Source organism: Octodon degus, unplaced genomic scaffold (genome assembly GCF_000260255.1).
Source record: "Octodon degus isolate 3935 unplaced genomic scaffold, OctDeg1.0 scaffold00044, whole genome shotgun sequence".
Taxonomy (NCBI): domain Eukaryota; kingdom Metazoa; phylum Chordata; class Mammalia; order Rodentia; family Octodontidae; genus Octodon; species Octodon degus.
In genome coordinates, this window is record NW_004524620.1 from 8922998 (window position 1) to 8930156 (window position 7159).

At 43.0% G+C, this 7159-nt stretch overlaps 1 protein-coding gene across 3 annotated transcripts in view; it reads right to left on the reverse strand.

The window, feature by feature from the left end:
* The window catches only part of Frem1 (FRAS1 related extracellular matrix 1), a 171269-nt gene extending 167417 nt beyond the window's left edge, over positions 1 to 3852 (reverse strand). For all 3 annotated transcript variants that reach the window (XM_023715844.1, XM_012514849.2, XM_023715845.1), the window contains exon 1: positions 3678 to 3852. The gene's annotated coding sequence lies outside the window, so the exon portion shown is untranslated. The remainder of the gene's footprint in view (positions 1 to 3677) is intronic.
* Between the last annotated feature and the right edge of the window lie 3307 nt (positions 3853 to 7159).

The window sequence follows — 7159 nt, forward strand, 5'->3', positions numbered from 1 at the left end:
AACCACTAGGGCCACCCAAGTAGCTCAGTGGATTAAAGTGCCTGCAAGCAGGCATAGGGGGTGGAGGTTCGATCCCCAGGTTTCTATGCCAGCCCCACCCCCAGGGCACACTGAGATGGCCATTGAGACTGGGTGTGGTGGCATGCGCGCCTGTAATCCCAGCTCTTGGGAGGCTATAAACAGGCAGATCACGAGTAGGATCTAGTAGTGAGACCCTAAACACCCTGTAGACCCTTCCCTAAAATACAAAAAACCACTAATGTTTATTAAATGAAATAGAAAATTCCCACCATGTTATAGAGGAGAAAGTTTACATAAACAGAATTAAGCTTTGCTGTTGTGTTGTTGCTGTGTTGTCTTTCTCAGTAGGATCACTTTTAAGTAAGGAAGATAAATCTGGGCTGTGAGAGGGATTTGACAGTAAATGCCCCTGAATTTTAAAATATTGGGATGGATCTTCATCTAGAGACTTCTATCCTTTCTGATATAGTAGTCTCAACTTTATGATGATTGTAGTCTACAATTTACAAAAACTGAAGAGATGTTTTCAGTGGTTTTTGGTTTTTGTGGGGGGCTTTTGCTAACAGCACGTTGAGGCCTTGAAGTGAAGACACCATGGCATAGAGCTCAAGCTCATGACACAAAGATGTGGCTCATTTATTTTAAGAGAGGTATGTGGGGTGTTTGTGAGCTCTGAGCAGCTGATAACGCTTGACAGAACACAGAGATGGGTCCCAGGGCAGGAGGACGCCCTTGCACGGCCTCTGCACTGAGCCCTGGAGCACTTATCAGCCTGTCTCCCTGCAGCCAGATGGGAAAGTTTCAAGAATGAAGTTACGGGTAAAAAGTGAATGTCATCCTAGCAGCGTTGGGGGGACACACAAAGGAGCATTTGGGCATCATCTTTTAATACACATTTCCAAATATCATCAAACCCCTAAAAATAAAGAAGGATAAGGAAAAAACCAAAACTGTTTTTGTCTTCTCCTGTGAACACTTAACAGTGTGGGGTAAGGGACAGTTACCTTACAATATTAACCAAGGGCTAGCGGCGTGGCTGTGCAGTAGAGCTCTTGCCTACCCTATGCAAGTCCCTTGATTCAATCCCCAGCACAGGGGAAAAAATCCTGACTTTGATCAATCGCTTCCCTCTCAAACAGCATGTTCAGACAGTTTGAGGATACATTTGTCAGAAAAGCACATGGGTCTCTCCTTCCCTGACGCCCAAATTTCAGAGCCCTTTTAAATACAGCCCCGTCTTGGCAGTAAGAGAAGCTACTTCACAGACAAAATACAATACAGGGCAGCTTCCATTAGGGAGTGAGTTTTCTGTTAGCTTTTTGTCTTTCCCAGCCCCTCAAGGCCTCTGTGTGAGCCTCTCACCTGGTGATAGGAAAGCGGGGGAGTCCCCTGAATGGAGGGGTCAGGTTGCAACTGCGCACTGTGGAAGCTAACATGCCCGTTCAGACCACCCAGCTCTCCAAGCAGCGGCAACATCAGATTCAGACAAGATAAAAAGCAAGCTGGCGCAGAGAAGCAGCCTTGCTGAGGAGACACAGGATCCCTCAGGAAGGAGGGCTGTGCCCTCCGAGAAGGTGACATTCGTCGGCTCAGTAAATGGGTGGTCTTGACTCTTTGGGAGAGGTAGAAAATTTGTTAGGTACAATTTAAATTTTTGAAGTAAAATAGTAAACTAAGTCATTAGGCCTATTTGGGTCCAAAGCAAATACTAAACAGATTCTACATTCTCTGACTGCATTTTTAAAACTGAACCTTTCCACCAATGCAGGACATAAGAGCCAGAAAGATACTCAAACTCACAAACTGCCTCAGTTTACTGACAGAAGAAGTGAAGTTTGGAACGGTTGTTCAGCTCTTCCAAGATTGGCGGGCAGCAGCTGAGACTGGAAATGCCACAGAGAGGAGACCCTGCCCACAGTGCTCAGGTTGTTCATTTAAGAGTCCTTAGAAAGCAACCTGGAGCCTGTCCTGTAGCAGGGAACCCAAATTCTGGGAAGGAGGAGAAGCAAGAAGGGAAATGGCTTCAAAATCCACATTGTGTTTTAATTTTGGGTCAGCTCAGAGTTTTGGCTTTCAGATTTTGGAAAGTGAGGACTTTCAAAGCGATGGACAAACCACTTCTGTTTCTTCACACCTTGTGCCTCCAATCCTTGTTGGCCCCATATAAACAGTTTCTAGGGATGAGATTTCTCCTGACCAACCCAAGCAATTCCGCTACTCTAGCCCTGGGATCTGAGAAGTGCCAGAAGGCTAGTAATTAAGTAGAAGATCTCTGGGTTTAAATGGCCCAGGACAGACATTGGTCAGACATGAGGTAGAAGAACAGGCTGAAGAGCCCAACCCTGGCAGCAAGGTCACAGGGTACCGAGGTGCCTGTGCCAGTTACTCCCTCATTCCTGGACAAGGTAGGCAGAGCTGGAGCAAAAAAAAAAAGCAAGGAAACAGAGTGAGGTTGTTGGGAAAATTGGATAAAAAGGCCTGGTTTGGCAGCCAGGAGTGCAAACCCATGCTGTCCGTAAATTATGTTTAACATCAACTCAAGGTCAGACTTACTTAGATATGAGATTTAGTGTTAACCAAATACTTGACAAGAATGTAACTGCCAAAGACAATGTAGAGCAATGTTTACATGTGGTGTCACCTGTATCAGATTGTGGAGTCACCTGTATCAAATTTGCCTGGACAGATTCCTAGCCCCACCCTGGGTCTAAAATCCTTCAGTGGTGGGAGCTAGGTGTCTGCTTTTCTACCAAGCTCTCTGGAGATTCTTACCCACCTTAAATTTTGAGAACCCCTGGTGGAGAAAAGCAGCAATGGTAGTTAGCATTTTCCCAGAGTTGCAGGACAGGCACTTTCGAGGAGTGGTGGAGCTAAGGTGCACCTCCTCTTAACTACAGCCTGGAAGGATAATCATGAGCCACAGCAGAAACCTGAAGAGCTGACCAGGGCCACATCTCCAGCAAGGCTTCCAGCCTCCAAACAGTAGCCAGCCCCTGAAAACCCTCTTCGTAAGCTTTGTCCTCCACTCCACACATGGCCCAACACATCAGTACAACAAAACAAAAACAAAGAAACTAAAATCAAGTGCCTTAAAAATGTTTTTAGCAGTCTAGATGAAAACTGTGAGAAATGATTTACTGCAGCTCCCAGTCTTTAGGCCAAATCTTACTAATGTAAGGAAACTGAAAATCGGACCAAAACTTCAGAGCAGGGTGATGTCTTTGCCTCCCCAACACCTCATCCCTAAAATATAGAAACATGCTTTTGAAGAGCACATCCAAATGGAACTAAATTAAAGCAAAAGTATCCAGAAATCATTTCCAAATTGCTCCACTCTTATCCCCTGAATTATCTGTTCTGTTATTTTTCCATCCCTTCCCTTTTCCACTTCTCTTAGTTGAGAGGAAACATTCTAACTCTGGGTCATTGGGGATGCCTTCAGAAGAGAATTAGAAACATTTGTCACCGTTTTTGGTGTTTGGCTGGCGAACAGGATGAAGTGCCTACCTTCTAAGTTAACACAAGAATCAAACTTCTGCGCGCCGCCTCTGCAGACTTCTTGCATTGTTTCTCAGTGTTAGGCACCAAGCAAACAGCCTCTCTGGCACTCAGCTCACAGAACAGGATGAGCGGAATCACATAAAGCAGATACTTACAGGTAGTGGTTTTCCTTTCCAAGCCAAACGAGCTGGAAACCTTGGAACTGGCGAGCTGAATGAGTCACTGACCCAGTAATCTGGTTTAAAGGGCTTAGGGAGGAAGGGGGAGGAAAAATATCCCAGGGAAGGAAGAGAGCTGAAATTCCAGTCTTTCAGGTCAGCTGAGTTTGAGCTTTCTTTGTACTAAAAATCCATGAACCCACACATTAGGGGAAAAAAAAAAAAAAAACCCTAGAAGTGAAGTTCACAAACACACACACTCCACTCCATCTGCTGCTCTGCTCCAGGGCTGCTGCAGCGGCTGCCGCGGCTTTGCTTTGAGAACTTCCCCAGCGCCAAGCTTCAGGACTCCTCCTGAGAAGGGCATGGTCAGGATGCCTGCGACCATTTGCAGGGAGCCCAAGCTCCCTGGCCGAGAGCCACTGCTCGCCCTGCCCCTCTGTGGGTCAGTCCTCTGGGACAAGACTGAGCTTTTGTTAACAGGACGCTTGTTTCTCTTCCTAGCCTCTTCTCGGCTTCCTTTCTATTAGCGATGTTCTAACTGCTCTGCCACTGGCTGAGCGGAAAGAGCCTCTCCCACTGCAGTGCACACACACACACACACACACACACACACAGAGGCATGCTTACACACACCAGACAGTCACACACAGCAAACGCACTCACAGGCATGCACATACACGGGCAGACACTCACACACACATGCCTGCATGATGCACAGATACCCACACACAAACTTGCACAGACTCCTCCAGTACACTTTTGCCTGCATTTCTTTACTTCAAACAAATCCCCACCCTCAAAGCTTTGTATTCAAATTCAGAGGAGATGCCCAGTATTCACAACAGGGAAAGGGGATTGGCCCCTTTGGCCTTCACCTATGGCATTTAAAGGGAAAAAAAAAGTAGAACAGTGTAGATTCTAGGGTGCCTCCTGTAAGCAACACCTTAGCTCTCTATTTATAAAGCATTATATGTTTCTGGTTCTTTTGAAACCTCCACAAAGAAATCCATTATTCAGATCCTATTTGCATACAGTCACACTCCTCCAGCTTTGCAGTGTGTCATGAATGGGCTCTTCAACAGGGATGTAGTTAGCTGCTCTGCTCATTGGCTGAGTGAAAGTCTTTCCTTGACAACTATTTAATAAAACGCTTCTCTGCGCTTCATCTCTACCAGGAAAAAAATAATAATGGCACACCATCCGCCTAACTTATAAAGTAGCCATAAAGAAAGCACTTGGAATGTCTTCTCACTTTGGGGAAACAGGTTATATTCGAGACTTGGGGCCAGAATAACCAGTAGACCAACACATAACGCACTGTACATCTAATTCAACAAGACTGTACTTTTCCCTAACAACATCACTACCATACACCCCTTTCTCAGAAGCTATGAGAGGAAGAGGAAAATGCAAAGAAGAGGAAGAAAACTATGTGACAAGGAAAGAAAGCAGAGGGAGGAAGAAGAGAGGGAGGGAGAAGGTAAGAAAAAGAATAGAAGAAGATAAAATATTTTGTGTGTCAAAAATGTGCTTTATGGATGGATACTTTGGTAAAGAAGGTATATAAACTCTTGCTCAAAAATCACTGAAGCCTTAAAATAATCATCTTTTGAGTCATTCCAATTGCCCTAAGAATAAGTGAATAAAACTTAAATCATTAAGCCATTTGTAAATAAACACTTTTAAAAACATAAGTACACATTATCTATTAATCTTGAAAGGGCCCAAAACAAAGCCCTGATAACAAGATAAGAAATACAACATGAGAGACTTTTTTTTCTCAAATTGATTTTTAAAACTGCCCAAGGTTTGAACATCTCATCTGCAAATTAACAAAGCCTACTGCACATGCTTCTATTCAAGGCTTTGGATCTACTTGACATTGGAATGAAATACTGCCACATACAGGGGGATGCACAGATGAGCCTCTTCTATCATCCATCTAAATAATATTCATGGATTTGTCTAGAAATAGAAATAAATCATTTATAAGATCCATGGGAAAAATATGTTTAGTATTCTAAGAAAAAACTCAATGTAGATTGTAACATGTTTCAAGATAGCGTCAGTAGATTGAAGGGAGGGTAGGGGAATGAAAAAACAAATTATATCATGTATAGGTATGAGTTCTACGTGATGAATGTGATTATTACGTCTGTCTAAAATGTCCCAATAAAATCTGAATTTAAAAAAGTTTAAAATGGGCTGAGGAGACAGCTCAGCAGCATAAATTCCTGCTGGGCAAGTGTAAGGTCTGGAGTTCAATCCCCACTATCAAAAAAGTTTTTTTTAAAAAAAAAAAAAAGCTATCTGCAGTAAATGTGGTCTTTGTAAAATTAATTATATATGTTATATTTGGCATAATTGTGCCTATTCTATATTCTGGAACAGCTAGACTTAGTACAAAAAATCCTGAAATCTAAATTTATATATTTATGCAAATAAATGTTTCTCTTTTATCTTGCACAAATGGAAAAGGGTCTACTGAAATCATACAACTGTCAACCTTATTCAGTGAAATATTTTTTTAAGAAGTTGACATCCAAAGCCAGGGTTTTTTAAAAGAATCAAAGAAACAGCAAAGAATGCTTCCCCTCAAAGCATGTGCTGCTGAACGTGGTACTGAACAAACACATTTTAAAGTAATAATGTTATTTCTGACCTTGATGGAAATGATAGGAAAAATATAAAAGGATATGTGTTAGTGACAGGCAATCCTTTTTTGAACTGTAAAGATGAATGCTTTTTATTGAGTTGCTGGAGAGCAACATGCACAGCTCAAAGCTCACCAACAACTTAAGTAAAAGCGTGAGGCATGCACCCATGGCTCTGTGCCAGGGATGCTAAGCACAGAGGTGTCGTCTGGAGCACTGTGAAGGTGGAGGCCATTCCCTGAGCCCATAAAGCTGGATGGCTGTGGCAAACCATCCTGTAACAGAAGAATGTCAGGCCCAGAGTAGAAAGACCATGCATCCCACCCTCTAACGAGGCAAACATGGACACAAATATAGCAAAAGCAAAACAAACACCTCCATGTGCCAGAAATACAACTTGAGAAGAGTTTGGAAAGGGAGGCCGGCTCACTGATTTCAGAGCTGAGAGAGTGGCTCCCAGGCACCAGGGAATAAAACCACCACTGAACGAAGCAGATGTACTAGGTGCACTGCTTGAAATCAGGACAGTACAGACTAACTTCACTTGGAAACCGAAGTGCAAAATCCTCAACAACATTTGCAAATTAACTTGAGCTACACATTTTAAAAGATATTGTGCCTGATTTTAGAGTGAAAGCTTTCAGTTTCTTTCTATTTAGTATGATGTTAGCTGTTGGGTTTCTCATAGATGGCCATTATCAGAATGAGATAAAGACCATCTATTCCAATTTTCTGTAGGTTTTCTTTCTTTTTACCATGAATGGGTGTAAAACTGTGTCAAATGCTTTTTGTGCATCTATCAACATGACCAGGGGCCAGGGA